This window comes from Lepus europaeus, chromosome 9, assembly GCF_033115175.1.
Source record: "Lepus europaeus isolate LE1 chromosome 9, mLepTim1.pri, whole genome shotgun sequence".
NCBI classification, from domain to species: Eukaryota; Metazoa; Chordata; class Mammalia; order Lagomorpha; family Leporidae; genus Lepus; species Lepus europaeus.
The window spans coordinates 12,065,621-12,088,008 of record NC_084835.1 but is presented as its reverse complement, the minus strand read 5'-3'; the positions used below and the strand labels follow the sequence as shown (position 1 = coordinate 12,088,008).

At 47.2% G+C, this 22,388-nt stretch overlaps 1 protein-coding gene across 9 annotated transcripts in view; it reads left to right on the top strand.

Annotated features, from left to right (window-relative positions):
• Positions 1–22,388, top strand: part of ZNF445 (zinc finger protein 445) — a 45,406-nt gene that overhangs the window by 7,592 nt on the left and 15,426 nt on the right. For 3 of the 9 annotated variants that reach the window (XR_009866760.1, XM_062200524.1, XM_062200529.1), the window contains exons 1-3: positions 4,281–4,430; positions 15,651–15,769; positions 18,404–18,513. The gene's annotated coding sequence lies outside the window, so the exon portion shown is untranslated. Of the gene's footprint in view, positions 1–4,084; positions 4,137–4,280; positions 4,431–15,650; positions 15,770–18,403; positions 18,514–22,388 lie in introns of those variants that run through there. The other 6 variants (XM_062200525.1, XM_062200527.1, XM_062200528.1 and 3 more) reach the window with 6 other exon arrangements.

Genomic DNA, 22,388 nt, shown 5'->3' with positions numbered 1-22,388 from the left:
TTCCCCTGATCTGCAGCTTGCCCAGTTACCTCCAAAAATACTTGTCATCCCCTGTATTGATGACATTCTCCTTGCCAGCCTAAGAAACAAATTAATCAGTTACTGTGTAAGGTCATAGACATTCTGACACGTGTAGGCTAGGCTGTCAGTTATGGTAAGATTTTGGACTTGCACCCATCTACAAGAAAGAAATTTAATAGCTTGTAGGTATGTTTGGCTATTGTAGTCAACATGTACCACATCTGGTTATTACCTCCATTGGTTAAAAGTTACCTGCAGGGCAGCCACTTCTGAGTGGGGGCCCCAGCAATAGCAGACTAGAGGCATACAATATGCATTAGCATGAGTCTGCCATCAGGGCCAAAGGAGCCCTTGGGTCAGGGAATTACAGGTCTCACTGACTCCTACCCATATAAATTGGAAGCCTGTGGTAACAAGAGACTTATCTAGGCTCCTCAGGATTGGATCATATAAATTACTCTGAATGGTCACCAGTTACACTGTCTTTGCGTGCCAACTTGTAGCATACTGCTGGGTTTTAATGGAAACAGAATACTTGACCACGGAGAGTGAGATTCAGGTTGCTTATTACACCAGTATCTTTTTTGCTGGCCCATGGGCTGGCTCACCTGAAGGCCACAGTTTCTATCAGGTGGCCTGATCCTAGTGGTGATAATAACCTTCTGAATATTGACACTTAGGATTCTCTACCACCTCAGGTTGCAGTTCCTTAACTCTGTCCACCTTTTTAAAATCACTCTGATCTCTCTTACCCGATTTGTGCCATCTGTTTCTTCCTGTCTCATCACCATCTTTTTGGTGTTCAGAGTCCATTTGTTTCCATCATTGGTGTCTGGAACATTGAAGAGGAATGTGAAACATGGTGAAAAAATCTTGGCATCTCTACTTTCCTATTATATTTTCCCCCTTACTTCCTCAACCTTTGGGTCAGACCAGTTCTGCTCAGCACTGCACGTAGACACATTGTCACTAGAGGAATTCTGCTTGCAACTTGAGGCTTCTGCAAATAGGTCCTTACCCAGGGCTTGCCTCCCGTGAGGATATAAGAAGATATGCACTCAAATAGTGACTTCTTACGGATTTATAGGAGCAGCTTAACCAGGCTCACATCTTCAGTCAACTACCCAAGGACAAAGAGTACTTGCTGGTACTCAGGTGTCTACCTCTTTATTATTTCTTGACCCTGCAACCCCCTCCCCCGACTCTTCCTGCCACTTATACTTAAAAATCGCCTGTTAAAAGGCATTCACAAGATTTTTTAAAAAATTTATTTATTTGAAAGTTAAGGAGAGGAGAGAGGGAGTGAAGGAGAGAGAGAGAGCTGTTTCATCTGCTGGCTCACTTCCCAGATGGCTGCAACAGCCAGGGTTGGGCCAGGCGAAGTAAGGAGCTTCATCCAGGACTCTCATGTGGGTGGCAATCTTCTGCTGCACTTTTCCCAGTCCATTAGCAGGGAGCTGGATCAGAAGTGGAACAACTGACACAGGAACTGTCACCTACATGGGATGCCGGTGTCTTGGGTGGCGGCTTTATTCGCTGTGCTGCAATTCTGGCCCCATGATGGTTTCTTTTCTTTTTTTCTTCTTCTAATTTTTTTTTTTTTGACAGGCAGAGTGGATAGTGAGAGAGAGAGACAGAGAGAAAGGTCTTCCTTTTTGCCGTTGGTTCACCCTCCAATGGCCGCTGTGGCCAGCTCATCTCGTTGATCCGAAGCCAGGAGCCAGGTGCTTCTCCTGTCTCCCATGTGGGTGCAGGGCCCAAGCACTTGGGCCATCCTCCACTGCCTTCCCGGGCCATAGCAGAGAGCTGGCCTGGAAGAGTGGCAACCGGGATAGAATCCGGTGCCCCAACCGGGACTAGAACCTGGTGTGCCGGCGCCGCAAGGTGGAGGATTAGCCTGTTAAGCCACGGCGCCGGCCGATGGTTTCTTTATAACACTGGTCAGCCCTCTTGGTTTGCCAGCACTCTGAATAAACTTTCTTTTTCAGCACACTGCCATTGAATTAGTGGCTGTGTGTGTGTGCACCTGCGCAGTAGGCAGATGAGCTTGGATGCCATAACAAGTGAAGCAAAGTCCAGGGCACAGATGGATATCATCAGCATGCATCTGAGAGATCAGATGGCCGATGTGCTGTGGTCTGCCTCCAGGAAGCTCAGACCAGAGGTCTACCAGGGTTCTCTGGTCACTGGGAACAACTGCTTGCAGGAGATGATCTTAGGGCATTGGCTGTGTACCCTCAAGGTTCTCTTGCACTGACAGTAGAGGATACTTTCTGCTACCAGGTTGGGCAGTATCTTGATGCTCTGCTTTTTTTCAGACAGCCTGTCCAACCTCCAACCTACTGCAGGATTCCACGTTCTGTTCAATACGTTGTTCACCCATCAGTGAGCAGTTAGGAGTCACCAATGGGAGAAAACAGGTGGAGGCCATTCTGTAATGTTTCTGTCCTGCTGGGCTTGGGATGAACAAATCCCTGTATGGATGGTGGTCTTGGGAATGTGGTATCCTGGACAGGCAGGAGTCCTAGCAAGTAGCTTCCCAGTAGGGTCTGGTTTCCTCCTTGAAGGGTAACCCCAGGAGGAAAGAGCAGCTTCCGTAACAGCTCCTCCTGGACAGAACGAGTGAGCTGCTCCTCCGTTGATCTCTGGTTTTGAGTAACTTTGTTCTCTTGGTGGAGAAAGGCCTCCAGGGCAGCCCTGCGGACACCAAGAGGAGGGAAGTGGGGCAACAGGCCATACAAAGTGTGTGGCAAAGCAAATGGCGGAACTGAAATTTTAGCATCAACATCACGAATGTATTGAAGGGCCAAAGAATGGAGAAGCAGGACGTCCACGTCCACAGGTGTTTGGCACACCACGGTATGAGAGACAACCAAGGTTGAGTTTTACTTCACCGAGGAAGGACTGTGCCTCAAGAAGCCATAGTCTCGAGAGGGTGTGGAGGATGCGTTTGTGTATTCTGGGGTTTCAATGACAGCACGAGCTCCTGTCGTTGCAGGCAGCAGCCACGGCGGATGCTCTCAGGGTCGGGATGCAGGTGAAGCCGGTCCTTCTGTCCTGTGGAAGTCTCCAAAATACTCACCTGTGAACATCTCCTGTCAAAGAAGTCTCAAAAACACCTTAGTTGAATGTACACGTTGTTTTGAGTTGAGAAGGTCCTGTGTTTCCTAACAGGAGCCTCATTCTCTGATCAACTTCTCAAGTCGCTGAGGGTTGAGGAGTTTTTATACAGGGCAGATTGGGGCCTGTGCTGTGGCATAGCGGGTATAGCTGCCTCCTGCAGTGCTGGCGTCCCATATGGACACCAGTTCGAGTCCCGGCTGTTCCACTTCTGATCCAGCTCTCTGCTATAGGCTGGCAAAGCAGTAGAAGATGGCCCAAGTCCTTGGGCCCCTTCACCTGCGTGGGAGACCCTGAAGAAGCTCCTGGTTCCTGGCTTTGGATCCGCTCAGCTCTGGGCTGTTGCGGCCATCTGGGAACTGAACCAGCATATGTAAGACCTTTTTCTCTCTCTGTAACTCTTTTCAAATAAATAATGAATAAACCTTAAAAAAAAGGCACAGGGCAGAAAGAGCCTGGAGGAGTGTGGGACATGCTAATTATGGGCAGCATAGTCAAGCATTTTCTTGGGGTAGGCGGGGATTTCTCAGAACTTGGATCTTTCTGGTATTTCCTGTCATGGCCGCCATCAAGTGTGTCATTTACCATGAAATTATGAAGTTTGTGGCCTGCTGGAGGTCACTGAGGCAGTCATCTTGGATCCAGCTGATTCTGGCCAGTCAGCCTCAGGAGTAACTTCTCACCGAAGGCATCCTGTTCTAAAAGATAAACAGTGCAGCTTCACGGCGGGAACTTCACTAGGCCGCGCTGCCTTAGGTCCCGGGCATCCGAGCGAGCGGGCCAGGCGGCCAGCGGCGGGAGGCGATGGGCGGCCCAGCGCCACCCTGGGGCCGGGGAGAAGCTGAGACGTCGGCCCTCCTGGTTTCCTAGAGAGGCCGCCGGAGCGGAAGGGGTGGTGGTGGTGGGGGGACAGGGCGGTGACGCGCATGCGCGCTCTCCGCCACCGGGAGGAGGCGCGGCGCGGAGGCCCGAGTGTGGGGCGGCGGCTCCAGTCGGTGAGCTACCCGGAGGGGCGTGGGCGTGGCGGGGGCTCCTCCGCGGGCTCGGGGCCCCGGGGAAGCGGCGGGGACACTTGGCCCTGCTCGGGGCGGGGGTGCGGGCGCGCCTGGCCTGGAGGCTGCGCCCGGGGCGGGTGGTCAGGCCGCGAATCCCGCGCCCACTGCGGTGAGGGTTCCTGAGGAGGGGTCTCCTGAGCACCTGGGCGTCGGGGCGTGGAGTCTGGGGTCTGTGTCTTTTACCCCGGTTAAGGCCAGCGAAGCGCATTCATCGGAGATGGTGCTACAACAGAGGTAAAAAGGGAGAAAGTGAAAGTAGTCCCAGTCCGGAATTGTGAGTCCCCAGGCTTCTGGACGTGGAGGAAAATGTGTGCATAATTACACACGCGTCCACATGGGTGCACACGTTTTGATGGGGACGCGGGGTCGTGCTGCTTGCTCTTTACAAAGTTTGGGTCATACCATCGTGTTGAAACAATGCTGCGATAAAATAGACGCACCGTCAGACAATACGTGACATTTTAACCGTTGAAAGAATACGCGATCCGGTGATGTTCAGTAATCATACTACTGCCTTTTAAAAATTGCATTCCGGACTTGGCGGAAGGCCTTTGTTCATATTCTGGTTAAAAGGGGTGCTGACGTTATGGCGTTATTTTTTATTTTTTTCAAGCCTAGTGAAGACGTAATGTTTGCAGTGTATGCCCTGTAATCTGCATCTAGTTGAGGCTCCACAACAGGTGACTTTTGTGCAGGAAAACATTTGTTAAACTGTTGTAGGTGAGAGTGGCCGGCTTTCGGAATGAGGGCACAGGGAACAAAATGCGGTTTTTGTAGGGAGTTTCCGCCGCTTCCCACAGCCCTTGTGTGCTCTGACTGATAGGGGCGGGAGAGAGGGGAGAATGGCCACTCTCTGTCAAAGGTGGGCCCGAGGGAGTGCTCGTTATCTGGGCCTTCTTGCACAGAAGTGTCAGCAGGTGGTGTGAGCAGTAGTTTGATTAAGCAGCCTGAGACACGTGCATCCGTGTGCACATGCGGGAACTGAAGAATTCCGCTGCTCTTGTTACCTTAATGCTAAAGAAAAGCAGGCAGATGTTGCTTTAAAAAAAAAAAAATGTCTTCCTAGCGCAAGCTGAAGATGGGAATGTTTTGAGGACAAACATCAAAATGCATTTAACGAGGAAGCTAACAAAGCAGGACACCTACGAGTGTTCTTGGTTGATGGTGTCTGGAAGGTTCCAGTACACAAGTATTCCGGGACATCAGAGTCGCCTGAGAGTTGTGGTGGCGGCAGTCTCAAAGAGGTCTCCTGGGCCTTCCTTCCTGTGCCAGCCTGTGGTGGTGACCTCAAACAGCTCCCTTTTATGTGGGGGTGTGTGTGTGTTTTGTTGCATAGCTTCAGTTGCTCAAGGACGTGCTTTTTGTCCTTGTTCACTTCCGTGACTTGGTGTGCAGGGCATTGTAGGTGCTCAGTAAGTGACTGAAACTAGTGAAGTGGCGAATCCAGATTGGGAGATAAGAACGGACAGTTTTTAGTGTTCTCAACTTTTAGAAATGGCTGATTGTCATTTTTAAACAAAATGAAAATGACTCAAACTTCTTAATTTGCAAAAAAGCTTATTTTGAATAATTGGTTATTGGGGACATTTGGGGATTTCGTGTCTCTCTTTTTCTAATAAAATGAAAACAAAACCTAAGATAACATTACACTGATACAATACTGTTCATTTTACTGTTGGCTTTACTTAAAATTCATCAGTGTTTTACGCTAATGGTTGCTTTTGTTCCAGGATCCAGCCTAGAATTCTCTAGTACATTTAGTTGTCATGTTTCCTTGGTCTCCTTGGGTCTGCGACAGTTCTTTAGTTCTTTCCTTGTCTTCATAACCTTGGCGCTTTTGAAGTGTTTTGTATTTGTATTTTTAGAATGTCTCAGTCTCTGTCTGTTGCTAACACCATAAACCCCATCCTGTGGTGTCTGTCATGTTTCACCACCTAAGAAAGTAACTTTCCCTTTGTGTCAGTAGTTGGGGGCAGATCAGTAGGTGCTTTGCATACAAATATTCTGTTTCTCCTTAACTTTCACCCACTAATTAGCATCCTTTGGTGGATCTTGCCTGTGGCAGTGAGTGCAGTTATTCTTTGGAATACTTGGCGAGGGGGTGTTGGCCCTTGGCCTCCATTTACTTATCAATCCCATCTGTTACGTCATAGTGTGCGGGTGCATGTGTATTTTAGTCTTTGGGCTACAGTGCATTACTGTTCTTCTTTATTTTGTTGCTTACATTATTCTAGCTTTGGCTGTTTGGAGGAGTGCTTTAGGTTGGTGCCTGTGCCTGTGGCTTCTTGACTTGTATCATCCTTTTAAAAAATGTTTCCCTCATTTTTGGTACTGCACACTCATGTTTTCCCTGCCTCAGCCTGGCATCAGCCACTTCTCCAAGGAGCCCTGGTTCCGTTAATTGGAGAATGGAACTAGCATCCAAGTTTTGGGCACTGTAGGTATGAGCTTATTTCTTAATTGATGAATTAATATAAATGTTATTTTTAAAATGTGTACCCAAAATAATTTTTCTTTAGTGGTGATTATTTTAGAAACCTGTTGGCTTATTTATTATTATAAAATACATTTATGTATACTCACACTGATAGGAAAGATAAGAATAAGAAAGTAATAGGAATTTTAAAAGGAATAAGAAAATCACATTGTCCATGGGATGAACAAACTGTTGCATCCACTTGTCATCTAAAATAGAATATTACAAAAACCAGTGACAGTCACACACAAATTTTATTGAAAATGAGAGGCAAGGAAACTGATCGGGACTGACACTCCTTACCAGAGTGTGGCCCCTAACCGTGAGTTACACAGCTTTTTATAGTATTCTCTCCACTAGGGCTCTCAGTTTCTAACCCCTGGTATGTAGTGAACAATAACAAACCCAGAATATGGTTGTAAGATAACAGTTATCAGCAAAAAAGCCAGGAATAGTAATAAACCCAAGATATGGTAGTATGATAACAGTGCAGGGTGCATTTCTGTCAGCTTAGGCAGAACACAGGTTGTGCTCTTTCTCAGTTCCTGGAATTTGGGCCCACATAGTTTCATAAAATACACCCTTAGCTTTTGGCAAGCAAAGCTAATATGTACAGAAGGAAGAGATCTGCAATTAGCTGTTATCCACACTTATTCCATTTTGATTTTTGACTCTACCAAGCAAAATAATGAGAAGTCTCAGAAAAAAGAGCCAGGATCTTGGTTGAAAATTTCCCTATTTTTTTTTTTAAAGAGTTATGTATGTATTTTGAGAGAGTTACACAGAGGGAAAGACAGAGAGACTGAGAGATATTGCATCCACTGGTTCACTTCCCAGAAGACCGCGACAGTCAATGCTGGGCCAGGATGAAGCCAGGAGCTTTATTTAAGTTTCCTGCATGGGTGACAGGTGCCTAAACACTTGGGCCATTTTCCACTGCTTTTCCTAGGCCATTAAGAGGGAGCTGGATTGGAAGTGGAACAGCCAGGACATGAACTAGCACCCACATGGGGTGCCATGGTCACACCCGCCACACTGCAGTGCCGGTCCCTCCCTGTTCTTTCAGGAGCAGTTTTCCTTGGGGGTGAGATGTGAAGCTTCAGGAGGAGGGTCCATAGAGGAAGATCCTGCTCGGGTTGGTTCCCCAGCTCACCGTTGTGGTATAATCTCAACAAGTTGATAAATGAAGCTTTTCTTCTGTTCTCAGAAGCTGATTGGACAGACAAGGTGGCTGCATAGGGTGGGACAAACAGTGGTCATGGACAGGAATGGTGGGGCTTATGGTGGAACAGGCAGTAGCCGCAGCAACTTGTTGAATAAATAGAAATTTGATTATAAGCCCATAAAAATTGGTAACTGACATGGGTTGGCAGTGAAAACCTCTGAATGATTCTGCCAAAAAGGTGAAAAGCACAAGTATGTGGAGAATTGTGGTTGAGTTGATGGTTGCCTCACCATCAGTACAAACTCTTCTTCTTTGCCATAGCAGCTTTGATTTGGGATTGGATGCATCCCTTTCCTGAGTCCACACCCATTTTGGCTTTTTATGTCTTTTTTTTTTTTTTTTAAGATTGATTGGTTTATTTGAAAGAATTACACAGAGATAGAAGGAGCGGCAGAGAGAGGGGGGAGAGAGAGAGAGAGAGAGAGAAACAGAGAGAGAAAGAGAATCTTCCATATGCTGGTTGGCTGCAATGGCCGGAGCTGCGCCGATTTGAAGCCAGGAGCCAGGAGCCTCTCTTGGATATTCCGCATGGGTACAGGGGCCCAGGGACTTGGGCGATCTTCTAGTGCCCTCCCAGGCCATAGCAGAGAGCTGGATTGGAAGAGGAGCAGCCAGGACTCCAACTGGCGCCCATATAGGATGCTGGCACCGCAGGCAGTGGCTTTACCCGCTACGCCACAGCGCCGGCCCCTTGCCTCATTTTTCTACTTGTCAGTCTTCACATCACTTTACAGATATTTTATTGACTTCTTTGGACATTTCTGCAGCAGCTGTTTCCAGACAGGCAACTTGGAGATTTACTGTCATTTTGAGCCTCAGTTCCCTGAGATAAGTCGGTGCCTTTGATATTTCTCACTGGGTGCGCTTCTTCAGAATAGTTCCCTCTGGCCTCAACTTCCTTCTCTAGCCTCACTGCCAGACTTCTCCCCCTTAGCAGCAGTCTAGTTCTTCTCATAGTTCAGTTGTCTTCACTTTGTTCTGCAAGTTTGGCTGCGAAAGGCTCGCTCTTTCTTCTTTCCCCTTCCCCCTCAACAGGTACTTTTTGCTTCCTCTTGGTGCTGCAGGCGCCAGCTCCCTTCTGGAGCTCCGCTTGGTTCACGTGCTGCTGCATGTCTGCCAGTCTCCTTCAGTTACCTTAGCCCTTCATTCTTTTTCCTTTGAATGCTGCTGCTCACCCTGCTCTGGTTTTCCACAGCAGGCCTTCCCTTAGCAGCCTCCCAGACTGTGTGGTTCTGACGCAGCTCTTCCCTCGCCTCTTCTTGGTCCTTGGAGCGTTGGTTTCTGTCTTTGTGCTGCATGACAGTATCCCTCCTGGTCTGAATCCCCTTCACTTCTCAGTTTACAGTCATTTCTTTTTGTATTTGCAGCACTTGCTGAGAGCAGGTGACATAGAGTAAGTATTGCTTTATAGCAGATGTAGGAGAAAGATTTTTTTCTGTTTTTGATAGTAGGTGACTCACTCAAGTGGTGAGTCCACTTCTTGGTAAGCAGGATCAAGAAACACACCAAAGGAGTTACACAAACACACTTTTTTATTTGTAACAAACAAGGAAACTGTGAGAAATTCCAAGGCCATGGCTCCCCAAGTGAGGGAGAGCTGTCTGCCTTAGGGGGATATGAGAGGCTGGCTCTGAGGCCTGGGAAAAGCAGCAGAAAATAGCTCAAGTGCTTGGGCCCCTTCCACCCACATGGGAGACCTGTATGAGGCTCCTGGCTCCTGGCTCCAGCCTGGCCCAGCTCTGGCCATTAAAAACATTTGTGGAATGGACCAGGGAATAGATCTCTCTCTTGGTTTGTCCCTCTCTTGCTATGACTCTGACTTTCAGATAAATAAGTCTTAGAAAATACACTAGAGAGGAAGTTCTTGTCACCATTAGGGGTGAGGACAAGCCCACACAGGTCCAGTTTAGAAACATGCCCCAGCATACTTTGCAGTTTATGGTATGAAGCGTTGGGCTCCTGGGTGGTGGTGGTAAGATGTCTTAGAATTAAAATCAGAGAAAGGCTAACCTTTGGGACTTGCTCATGCGTAGTTGTCCTGTCTGGACAGGATTGTAGCTGGTTTCAGGGTCAGAGCCACCTGTTTCCTCTCTGTGGTACAGAAAAGCAGCTTTGAAGAAATGTTACTTTGTGTGTGTGTACCCATGGGAAGGCCTCTGCAAACTCTTGGCATGTTGGCCACACAGGGAGTAATTCTTTGAAATTTGCTTCACAGAGGTGAGAGGTAGGGGTGCTGATGTTTTCAGGGGTTACTGTACCCCATCTGTGAGTTGGTGCAAAGAGTAGTGGGCTGCTGTGTGACAGGTGCAGAGAGGCTTGTTGTCCATCTCATGCTTCCTTGTAGACCCTAACTCTGGTCTTATGTCTTCATTCTGTGAGTTCAATGACTATTGATAAGCATTTCAGTAGGGCAGTGGGTCTAACTGATGGATCTTTTCTGCCTGACAGTAGTGAGTAAGCACTTTTACTCCTCAAAAAAGAAGCTTGTGGTTCAAGAAGATGAGTGATGAGATGCCCCCAGATTGAACCAAGAATCATATTAGATAAGTTCTGGAGAGTTCCACGTGATGTGGACACTTAGCTGATCCTTTGCGTGTAGAACCCTAGTTGGCAGGTTTGCAGCCAGAATGTGGTGTCACAGAACTCCCAAGCCCCTGGCTGGCTCCAGGCCATCCCTGGGTTCCCACGCCAGGGAAACACTGCTTGTGTTGCTCCCTTTTCCATGTTTCCTCTTCACTGCTGCTGGATGCTCTTTTTGTGGTTTCTGGGTTTGGTTTGTTTGATTCTTTGTTGTGTTTTCGCAGTTTTGCTCTTCTCTGCCTCACGGCCGCTTTCTGTCTTAGCTCTGTTCTCAGCTGTCCTTTTCTGGTCTGGTTGTGACTTAACTGATAGAACTAAGGCCACCTGGGTTTCATCTGCCTTGTAGTTGTGTGAGGGGCTTTCCGGGAACATGGGGTGAGAGGGACTTTCTGAGAACAAGGGAAAAGGGGAACAAAGAATGAATTGGTGGCCTAATCAGTATCAATGGACACACGGGCAACCTTGTAGCAGCCTTGTAGCCTTAGAGTTCTCAGATTGTGTGTTACCATGTAAGGGAACAAAGGGAGCTAACAAAGGGACTACAAGGCAACCTCCTGCTGACTGAGGCTCTGCCTTTGGATGTAAATCTGCCAAGCCAGTGCAGGCACAAATAAAGCATTCCTGCTAAAGGCCTCCATGTCCTGCCTCTCTGTGGGACAACCCTGCTACAGATGCTTGATCTGCAGCTTCCTGTGTGTATCTAAGTGCCCCTCAGGGATGCATTGTCCCTTCTAGCTGCCCACCATCTTCAGTCCTGGGAGCTACTTACTACTCGTTTGATCACTTTGCTGATTATAAAAGGCAGCATAAACATGGTATTTCATCCTGTAACACCACATTTTTATTTAGGCCAGTTGGTGGACAAGTAAGGTTTATTTTATTTTTTAAAAACATTATACTGTTACAGAGAATATGCTAGTAAATACTAAGCAGATGTCTGTATACGTGTGCGTGCAGTTTTCCGGGATAGGTTCTTGAAAGTGAAATTCTTGGGGCAGGCACTTGGCTTAGAGTTAAGATGCTGCTTGGGACACCTGTCCCATATCAAAGTACCTGGGCTCAACTACCAGCTCTACTTCCAATTCCAGCATCAGGTGATAGCTCAAGTAATTGGGTCCTTACTACCCACATGAGAGACCCGGATTGAATTCACAGCTCCTGACCCCTGGCTTTGGCCTGAGTCAGTCCTGGTTGTTAGGGATATTTGGGAAGTGAACCAGCAGATGGGAGACCTGTGTCTGTCTCTCTTCCTGTCAAAGAAATAGAATTTAAAAGGACGTGGACTTTCTGCTGCACAAGGAATGTACCATTTTAGTTTTACTCCAGACTTTCACGCTGCCCTTCCTGGTATCTGTGTCCATTTACACTTCTGTCTGTGGTGTGCATTTTTGTTGGCGTGTTGGCGGTGGTAGTGCATTTCGGTGGGATCACCATTGTGTGCAGGGGTTTTGGGTGGTTTCCCTAGGTGAGTCTCAGGCACAGATGCTCAGGCGATTTCTTTGCAGCAGCACTGCTGTAAGATGATAGCAGGGAGCAGACACAGTCAAGGCGGCAGATGACCAGTTGACTGTGATGGTCTGTTAGGGAAAGGATGAAGCCAGAAGTGAGGAGTCTGGAGGCGTCTCCACAGCGAGCAGGTTTATTGGAGAATAGACCTGCGAGGGGGCAGTTGTCAACCTGAGCAAAAGGCAGAGCTCGCTTACAGGCTAGGGGTTACGTGGGGGGTTTGACCCCACTGGGGCAGGAGGCGGGGCTTGAGAGAGCAACTGTTGAGACTTGTACAACAACAGGATACTGCAGGTGTGCTTAGTTCTTGAAAATTACAGACAGAGGAGTTTAAGATTCATCAGCTATGTTACGGGGATGGGGAGGATGCATCTTGGGCTGTTTGGCTTCCTTTTGCTGTTACTGGGTTCCAGCATGGTCATTGCAGAGAAAATGTGCAGAATCTTTCCCCTGCCTTATACCTGTATTCATTCTGGACCAGTTGTAAGGTGTTTCATAGAGGTGGTTTAAGTTGTTCTTGTAAGGGTTGGCTTTAAGATTGCTGATAGTTGCCTTGCTGCAGAGGTGGCCTTGTCTCCCTGAAATCCCTGGGCAAGTTGCATCACGCAGCCAGCTGACAGGGGTCAGACCTTCGAGCTACCTGATTGGGCCTTAGGGGATACTTAATTGGACCTTAGGGCTGCCATTAATGTTACAGCCACAGTGTGTCTGTTATAGTATATCACTGTCTTTCTCTCTCTCTTTTTAAAGATTTATTTATTTGAAAGTCAGAATTAGACGGAGAGACAGAGAAAATCTTTCTGCTGGCTCACTCCCCAGTACAGACCACAACAGCCAGGACTGGGCCAGGCTGAAACCAGGAGACAGGCACTTCTTCTGGATCTCCCACGTGGGTGGCAGGGGCCCAAGCACTTGGGCCATCCTCCACTGTTTTCCCAGGTGTATTTGCAGGGAGCTGATCCTAAGTGGAGCAGCTGGGATGCCAGCACTGTGGATGGTGGCTCAACCTGCTGGCTATGTGATCTCATCTTAAGAAATAATTTTTACCCCAAAGTTCTTTCTTTCTTTTTATTTTTTTTTTATTTTTGCTTTTAAAGTTTAAATCTTTCACTATAATTCATTTTTTGTGTGATTTTTCAGTTTTTTATTTGCTTTGGCATTTGGCCCAAACATTTCATTGGATAGACTGTTTTTTTTTTTTTCTTTATTTTTGACAGGCAGAGTGGACAGTGAGAGAGAGAGACAGAGAGAAAGGTCTTCCTTTTTGCCATTGGTTCACCCTCTAATGGCCGCCGCGCTGATCCGATGGCAGGAGCCAGGTGCTTCTCCTGGTCTCCCATGGGGTGCAGGGCCCAAGGACTTGGGCCATCCTCCACTGCACTCCCTGGCCCACAGCAGAGAGCTGGCCTGGAAGAGGGGCAACCGGGACAGGATCGGTGCCCCGACCGGGACTAGAACCCGGTGTGCTGGCGCCGCAAGGCGGAGGATTAGCCTAGTGAGCCGCGGCGCCGGCCCAAGATAGACTGTTCTTTACCTCTGACTTATAATGCATCCGCTGGTTTACTCTTCAAGTGGCTGCAATGGCCAGGGTGGAGCCAGGTGAAAACTAGGAGCCAGAAGCTTCCTCTGGGTCTCCCATGTGAGTTACAGGGACCCAAACACTTGGACTGTCCTCTGGTGCTTTTCTTAGGCCACCACCAGAGAGCTGGATTGGAATTGGAGCAGCTAGGACATGACCCAGTGCCCATTATGGGATGCAGGTGTCATAGATGGTGGCCTTAACCGCTATACCACATACTGGCTCTGTTTACAAGTTTTTATGTAAATATTTTCATTTATTCTGGGTGCTGTGTCAATGTAGTAACTTTTTTTTTCAAGATTGATTTTATTTATTTGAAAGACAGAGTTAGAAAGAGAGAAGTCTTCCATCTGCTGGTTCACTCCCCAAATGGCCATGATGGCTGGAGCTGAGCCTATCTGAAGCCAAGAACCAAGAGCTTCTTCCAGGTCTCCTACCTGAGTGCAGTGGCCCAAGGATTTGGGCCATCCTCCACTGCTTTCCCAGGCACATTAGCAGGGAGCTGGATCAGAAGTGGAGCAGCCGAAACTAAAACCAGCATCCATGTGATAGATGATGGTGCTGCAAGCTGGGACTTTAACATGCTGCACCACGAAGTAGGTCCCAGTAGTAACTATGTAGCAACCGTATTTTTTGAAAAACTGCCAGACTGTTTTCCTTGTGCCAGCTTACATTTCCACACTGTTTTGAGAGTTTGGGTGACTGCAGTTCTTCATCACACTTGGTATTGTCTGACTTTTCTATTCTAGCCAGCCTAATAGATGTGCTGTGATATCATTGTGGTACTATCTGCATCTGCCTGATGGCTGCTGTTGAGTGGCCTGTTTGTATATTAGCCATTTTTATGTTTTCTTTGGAGAAATAAGTTGTTCAGATCCTTTGTGCATTTTAAAATTGATTTATTTTTCTTTTTATTATTAAGTTGTCGATATACATCCTTTATTAGATAAGTATATGATGTCAACATTTTCTTTCAATCTGTGGGATGTCTTTCCACTTTCATCAGTTGTCCTTTGAAACAGAGGAGTTTTTCATTTTGATGAAATCCAAATGATTGATTTTATTTTTTAAAAAATATTTATTTATGGACTTGAAAGGCAGAATTAGAGAAGAGGAGAAAGAGTGACAGAGAGAGAGCAAGAGAGAGACAGAGAGAGAGAGATAGGGAGCTGAATTTGAAGTAGGGCAGCTGAGACTCGAACTGGCGCCCTTATGGGATGTCAACATTACAGGCACCGGCTCAACCCACTGTACCACAGTGCTGACTCCTGATTTTTCCTTTTTTTTTTTTCTTAAAGTTTTTTTATTTCCATCTACTTGAAATGCAGAATGAGGAAAAGAGGGAGAGAGAGATCTTTCATCTGCTTGTTTACTGCCCAAATGCCTATAATAGCCAGGATTGGGCCAGACTGAAGCAAGGAACCTGAACTCTGTCTGGGTCTCATGTGGTAGGGACTCAAGTACTTGGGCCATTATATGCTGCCTCCAGGATGTACCTTAATAGTAAGTTAGATCAGAAGCAGAGTAGCCAGGACTGCAGTCAGCACTCTGATGCAACATGTGGGCGTAGCACATGCAGCTTAGCCCAGGGCCCTGCAACACCTGCTACAGCACCAGCCTCATACTTTGAGTAGGTGTTAGTGTGTGGTGTGCACTAGGACTCCAGCTTCATTCTGTTGTGTGTGAATATAGGATTCTGCCATGCCCCAGGTGTTGAAAAGACTTCATTTTTCCCCACTTTGAGTGATCTTGGCATCCTTCTGAAAAATAAATAGACCTTAGATGTGTGTTTTAGTACCACACAATCTTGACTTTTATTATTTTGTTGTGAGTTTTGAGGTTGGGCGTTCTCTTTGCTTTTCAAGATTGTTGGTCTGTTTTTAATGTGAATTTTAGGATCAGTTTGTCAATTTCTTATTTTTTTTATCTTTTATTTAATGAATATAAATTTCCAAAGTACAGCTTATGGATTACAATGGCTCCCCCCCCCCCCCATAACTTCCCTCCCACCCGCAACCGCAGTTTGTCAATTTCTATAAGGCAATCAGCTGATCTTTTTTAAAAAGATTTATTTTATTTATTTGAAAGGTAGAGCTACAAAGAGAGAGACAGAGAGAGAGATCTATCTGCTGACTCACTCCCCAGATGGCTGCAACAACAAGGGCTGGGCCAAACTGAAGCCAGGAGCCTGGAACTCCTTTTCCCAGGTACATTAGCAGGGAACTGGATTGGAAGTAGAGCAACTGGGACTTGAACTGGCACATTTATGGGACGCTGGTGTCACAGGCAGCAGCTTAACTTGCTAAGCCACAACACTACCACCCAGCTGGTATTTCAGATAAGGATCGTATTGAACCTGGAAGTCAGTTTGAGGAGTATTGCTATCTTGCTAATATTTACTCTTAGAACAATTTATTTTTACTTTCTTTTGAATGGTGGGGAGACACGCACACACATACACACACACACACCCAGAGAGAGAGAGAGCGAATGAGCAAATCTTCCATCTGCTGGTTCACCCCGCCAAGGACTGCAAGAGCCAGGGCTAGGCCAGGGTGAAGCCAGAAGCTTAGAACTCTGTGTCTTCCATATGGGTGTCAGAGACCCAAGTACTTGAGTCATCACTCAAAGCCTCTCAGAGTGTGCATAAGCAAGAAGCTGGAATGGAAGTGGAGCAGATAGGACTTGAACCATGCACTGTGACCCATATGGGATGGAGATACCCAGGCAGTGAATTAACCACTATTCCAAATACCTACTCCAATATTTAGTCTTCTGGTTCATGAACAAAAAAGTGTCTTTCCATTTATGAAGATCTTTAATGTCTTCTAACATTATATATGTTATTGTATATGTTTTTTTGTTCTTTTGTCAAATTTATTGCTACATATTTTATTCTTTTTTTAAATAAAGATTTTATTTATTTATTTGAGAGGTAGAGTTATAGACAGAGAGAGGGAAAGACATAGAGAAAGGTCTTTGATCCACTGGTTCACTCCCCAAATGGCCACAATGGCCAGAGCTGGTCTGATCTGAAGCCAGGAGCCAGGAGCTTCTTCTGGGTATCCCACATGAGTGCAGGGCTCAAGGAGCTGGGGCATCTTCCACTGCCTTCCCAGGCCATAACAGAGAGGGGAAGAGGAGTTGCTGGGACTCGAACTGGTGCCCATATGGGATGCCAGCGCCACAGGTGGAGGCTCAGCCCACTGTGCCACAGCACCAGCTCCCAAGTATTTCATTCTTTTTGATGCTATTATGAATGGACCTGCTTTCTTGATTTTATTTTTGGCTTATTTATTGCTATTATATAGAAATGCCATTGATTTTTGCATATTGATGTTCTGTTCTTTAATCTTGTTTAGTTTGTTCATTTCAGTACCTTTTAGTAGAGTGATTAGGATTTTCTATATATAAGATTATATCTTTTGGCTGGCGCCGTGGCTCACTAGGCTAATCCTCTGCCTTGCGGTGCCGGCACACCGGGTTCTAGTCCCGGTCGGGGCACCGGATTCTGTCCCGGTTGCCCCTCTTCCAGGCCAGCTCTCTGCTGTGGCCAGAGAGTGCAGTGGAGGATGGCCCAAGTGCTTGGGCCCTGCACCCCATGGGAGACCAGGAGAAGCACCTGGCTCCTGCCATTGGATCAGCGCGGTGTGCCGGCCACAGCGCGTCAGCCGCAGCGGCCATTGGAGGGTGAACCAACGGCAAAGGAAGACCTTTCTCTCTGTCTCTCTCTCACTGTCCACTCTGCCTGTCAAAAAATTTAAAAAAAAAAAAAAGATTATATCTTTTATCAGTAAAGATAGTTTTGCTTCTTTGGAAGTTAGGAAATGTTCTCTCTTCTCTTTATTGGGAGAGTTAGTGAATTGGTGTTAGTTCTCCAAATACATGATAGAACTCAGCAGTAAAGGAATTTAGGCCTTTATTATTGGCTTTTTTTTGGTGGGTGGTTTGATTATGAATGCACTTTCTTGTTTTAAGTCTGTTCAGATTTTTGGTTTCTTCTTGACAATTTGGTAGTTTGTATTTTTATAGGAGTTTGTCAGTTTAAACTATCTGATCTGTGCACAAAAATTATGGTACTTTTCATAAGCTCGTAGCTGAGTTAGGGGCTGTCACATGAGGCCCGGAGGGGCGCATGGGCTGTCTCATGATCCCCGCATGACCAGAGCGTAGGCAGTCATGCATTCGGTCCTGAGCAGTGCCTGGGCTCCTCACAAGACCCCTGTGGGCCGGGAGGAGGCGGCCGCGCGGAGGAGTTCGGGGGCCTCTTTCGCGTGGAGGCCCGCGGGCAGCAAGCTGACATGTGCCGACAGCCGGGCCTGCCACTCCAGCCTGCCTTGACGGATGTGGGATTGCTTTTCCTAGCCAATGCGTTGGAGCCTGCCTTCCCAGAATCCTCGGGTTGCTGGGCTCTGCTAACTGGCTGTGCCTCGGCTCCATGTCTCAGGGTCGGGCATTTGAAACACATACCCACTTCAGGCTCCCATCATCCTGGCCCGCAGCTGCCCACCACCCAAATGGCAGCCTCATCCTACCCTTCTGGGTCTCAGCGGGGATGGTCCCTAAAAAAAAAAAAAAATTATGGTACTTTTATTTTTTTTCTTTCTTTAAGGTCAGTAGTGGGTTCCTTGTTTTATTTCTGGTCTTTATAAGCCTTCCTTTGTCTTTTCTTGGTCAGTCTAGTTAAAAGTTTATCCATACTGTTGATCTTTTCAGTGAACCAACTTTGATTTCATTGATTTTCTCAGCTGTTTTTATTGCAGTAATTTGTGCTCTAATTTTTAATTTTCTTTTATTTACTTTAGGTTTAACTTGGTTTTTTTCTTCCCATGTTTCTTAAGGTGAAAGGTTGCTGAATTCCATCCAGGTCTCTCACACGGGTGGCTGGCACCCAGGTTTTGGGCCATCATCTGCTACCTCCCAGGGGCATTCACAGGAACCTGGATCAGAAGTGAGTATCAGGACTTGAACTGGCTCTGGTGTAGGTTACAGGTGTCCCAGGGAGAGCCTCTTAACCCATTGGGCCACTGTGCCCACCCCTTAGGTCTTGTTTTTGAGTAGACTCAGATTTAGAAGTGAAAGCTGTCAGAGAGGGAGCCTTTGTGTTGTGGTGATCTGTTCCTGGCATTTTTCATTGTCCTCCTTCATTCTCTTGACCAAGAGTTTAGCATATTCTGCCGCCTGTCCCTTACTCTTCTTCATATACTGTTTCTTCAGATCAGTATGTCAGCATTTGTGTCATAGAACACGTGGAGTAACAAGACGGTGAATCCTGGGGGTCTGGTTCTAGGTTTTCTTATCTTTGTTACAACATATTATGGGACATTGTTTTGTTTAGAGAGATTGAAAAGTTTGTGGATTCTTTTTTTTTTTTTTTTACTTATTTATCTGAAAGAATTACACAGAAAGAAGGAGAGGCGGGGGTGGGGGGAAGGTGTCTTATATCCGTTGGTTCACTCCCCAATTGGCCGCAACAGCCAGAGCTGCGCCGATCTGAAGCCAGGAGCCAGGAGCTTCCTCCGGGCCTCCCACATGGGTGCTGGGGCCCAAGGACTTGGGCCATCTTCTACTGCTTTCCAAGGCAGTAACAGAGAGCTGGATCAGAAGTGGAGCAGCTGGGACTCGAACTGGCACCCATATGGGAATGTCAGCTCTGCAGGTGGCGGCTTTGCCCGCTATGCTACAGCGCAGGCCCCAAAAGTTTGTGGATTCTACTGGGTCTTTGAGTCTCCATATGACAAGTTATCGTAGTATCAGCCAGTCTGGGAATATCCTTCGCTCCAGGTTGAGATTGGCATCCCCATGACAAACAGGTTTGTACTTTGTTTCTGCCATTTTCCTTGCTCTATCACAGAAGTGTCCCTTACTCAGCAGCAGTTGGACCTTGCTTTATGGGAAACATTGTTGTTCATACCCCTGATTGGGACCACACATCCCTCCCCCAGGCCATCAGCAGCAACTTTGATGGCTCTGCACCTCTCAGAAGTAGTCTGCATTCATTGTCCACTTCCATGAGTTTCTGGCATCTAGGGACTGTGGAGGAGATGTTGAGCTTCATTGAAGAAATCTCTGGCTTCCAGGGCACTATGAGAAAGAAGCCTCTCTCTTTTCATTTTTTTTTTTTAAAGATCTATTTATTTTATTTGAAAGAGTTACACACAGAGAGAAGGAGAGGCAGAGAGAGTGGGTCTTCCATCTGCTGGTTCACTCCCCAGTTGGCTGCAATAGCCAGAGCTGTGCCGATCCGAAGCCAGGAGCCAGGAGCTTCCTGTGGGTCTCCAATGAGGGTGCAGGGGCCCAGAGACTTGGGCCATCCTCCACTGCTTTCCCAGGCCATAGGAGAGAGCTGGATAGGAAGTGGAGCAGCCGGGACTAGAACCGGCACCCATATGGGATGCTGGCACTGCTGGTGGTGGTTTTACCTGCTAAGCCACAGCACCGGCCCCTCTGTCTTTTTTCTAGTACAGGCATTTGCAGCAGTAAATTTCCCTCTAAACACTCCTTTAGCTGCATTTTATAATTCTGCATTGTGCTTTTTCATTCATTCAAAGTATTTCCTAATTTCCTTTGTGATTTCTTCTTTCACCTAATGGATATTTCAGACTATTTTTTTTGAAAGATTTATTTATTTTATTTGAAAGCCAGAGTTACACAGAGAACGAGAGGCAGAGAGAATGGTTTTCCTTTTGCTGATTCACTCCCCAGATGGCTGCAACAGCTGGAGCTGTGTCGATCCAAAGCCAGGAGCCGGGAGTTTCTTCTGGGAATCCCACACGGGTGCATTGGCCCAAGCACTTGGGTTATCTTGTACTGCTCTCCCAGCCCATAGCAGAGAGCTGGATCGGAAGTGGAGCAGCCAGGCCTCAAACCGGTACCCATATGGGATGTGGCACTGCAGGAAGCAGCTTTACCAGCTACACAACACCCCTGGCCCGCAGACTAATTCTTTTTTTCCCCAATTGGAGCAGTTTTTTTTTTAAGAGAATTTTTTTTTACATTGAGGATGATTGTGTGTTCACATGACATCATAAGAAATAGTGAAGGGCCGGCGCTGCGGCTCACTAGGCTAACCCTCCGCCTTGCGGCGCCGGCACACCGGGTTCTAGTCCCGGTCGGGGTGCTGGATTCTGTCCCGGTTGCCCCTCTTCCAGGCCAGCTCTCTGCTGTGGCCAGGGAGTGCAGTGGAGGATGGCCCAAGTTCTTGAACCCTGAACCCCATGGGAGACCAGGATAAACACCTGGCTCCTGCCATTGGATCAGCGTGGTGCGCCGGCCGCAGCGCGCCTACCGCAGTGGCCATTGGAGGGTGAACCAACGGCAAAAGGAAGACCTTTCTCTCAGTCTCTCTCTCACTGTCCACTCTGCCTGTCAAAAATAAATAAATAAATAAATAAATAAATAAATAAATAAATAAAAATTAAAAAATTAAGAAATAGTGAAGGCTGGCGCCGTGACTCGCTAGGCTAATCATCCGCCTGTGGCGCTGGCACCCCAGGTTCTAGTTGTGGTTGGGGTGCCAGATTCTGTCCTGGTAGCTCCTCTTCCAGTCCAGCTCTCTGCTGTGGCCTGGGAAAGCAGTGGAGGATGGCCCAAGTGCTTGGGCCCTGCACCCGCATGGGAGATCAGGAGGAAGCACCTGGCTCCTGGCTTCGGATTGGCGCAGCATGCCGGCCACAACATGCCTGCCGTAGCGGCCACTTGGAGGGTGAACCAACGGTAAAAGGAAGACTTCTCTCTCTCTCTCTCTCTCTCTCTCTCTCTCTCATTGTCTAACTTTCCCTGTCCAAAAAAAAAAAAAAAAAATAGTGAAGAGAACTCCTGTACCCTTAGTTTGACCCAGTGAGCTCAGGAGTAATACCTTCAGTTCCATCTTTGCAAAGATTCGTCATCTTTTTCTTTTGCATTCTCTTTGCCACCTCTTTTTGATGGGATGAACCCTGTCCCCCACCCCAAAGTTGATTTGAATATTGAAACTTGTGATGACTTATACACATACTGGAGGGTGATATTATTCACCTGATGAGATTTTCTGAGGGAAGCAAGGCAGTCTCTGAAGCAGGTCTAAAAATGACTTGAAAGAACAGCGTGGGGCCAGTGCCATGGCTCAATAGGTTAATCCTCCACCTGTGGCGCCGCCACACCAGGTTCTAGTCCCAGTGAGGGTGCCGGATTCTGTTCCGGTTGCTCCTCTTCTTGTCCAGCTCTCTGCTGTGGCCTAGGAGTGCAGTGGAGGATGGCTCAGGTCCTTGGGCCCTGCACCTGCATGGAAGACCAGGAGAAGCACCTGGCTCCTGGCTTCGGATCAGTGTGGTGCGCCAGCCGCAGAGCGCCGGCCGCAGTGGCCATTGGAGGGTGAATCAACGGAAAAGGAAGACCTTTCTCTCTGTCTCTCTCTCTCACTGTCCACTCTGCCTGTCAAAAAAAAAAAAAAAATAGCAACGTGGGGCAGCTGGCTTTTAGCTTTGAATATAGTTAGGGGGTGGGGCGGGGGTAAGGATTTTTTGTGCAGCTAAGGCTTGTGTGCTTTGCACTTACCACCAGCAGAGGAGAAAGACCTAGGCTGCCTTATTGGTTTGCCCACATTTGGACAAAAATGAGACACAACAGTGGTGGGCCTTGAGAGCTGACATCGGTCAAATATCAAAAATCAATTCAGACTATTACATATTGACACATCTACTTCCCTCCTGGTCTGATTCTCTGGTCCTTTAATCACCCTGGCAGTGATGAATCTGTTCTCCATTTCCATTTTTTTTTTGTCATTTCAAAAATGTTGTATAAATGGAATCGTGTGATATGCAACCTTTTCACTTACAATTTTCTGAA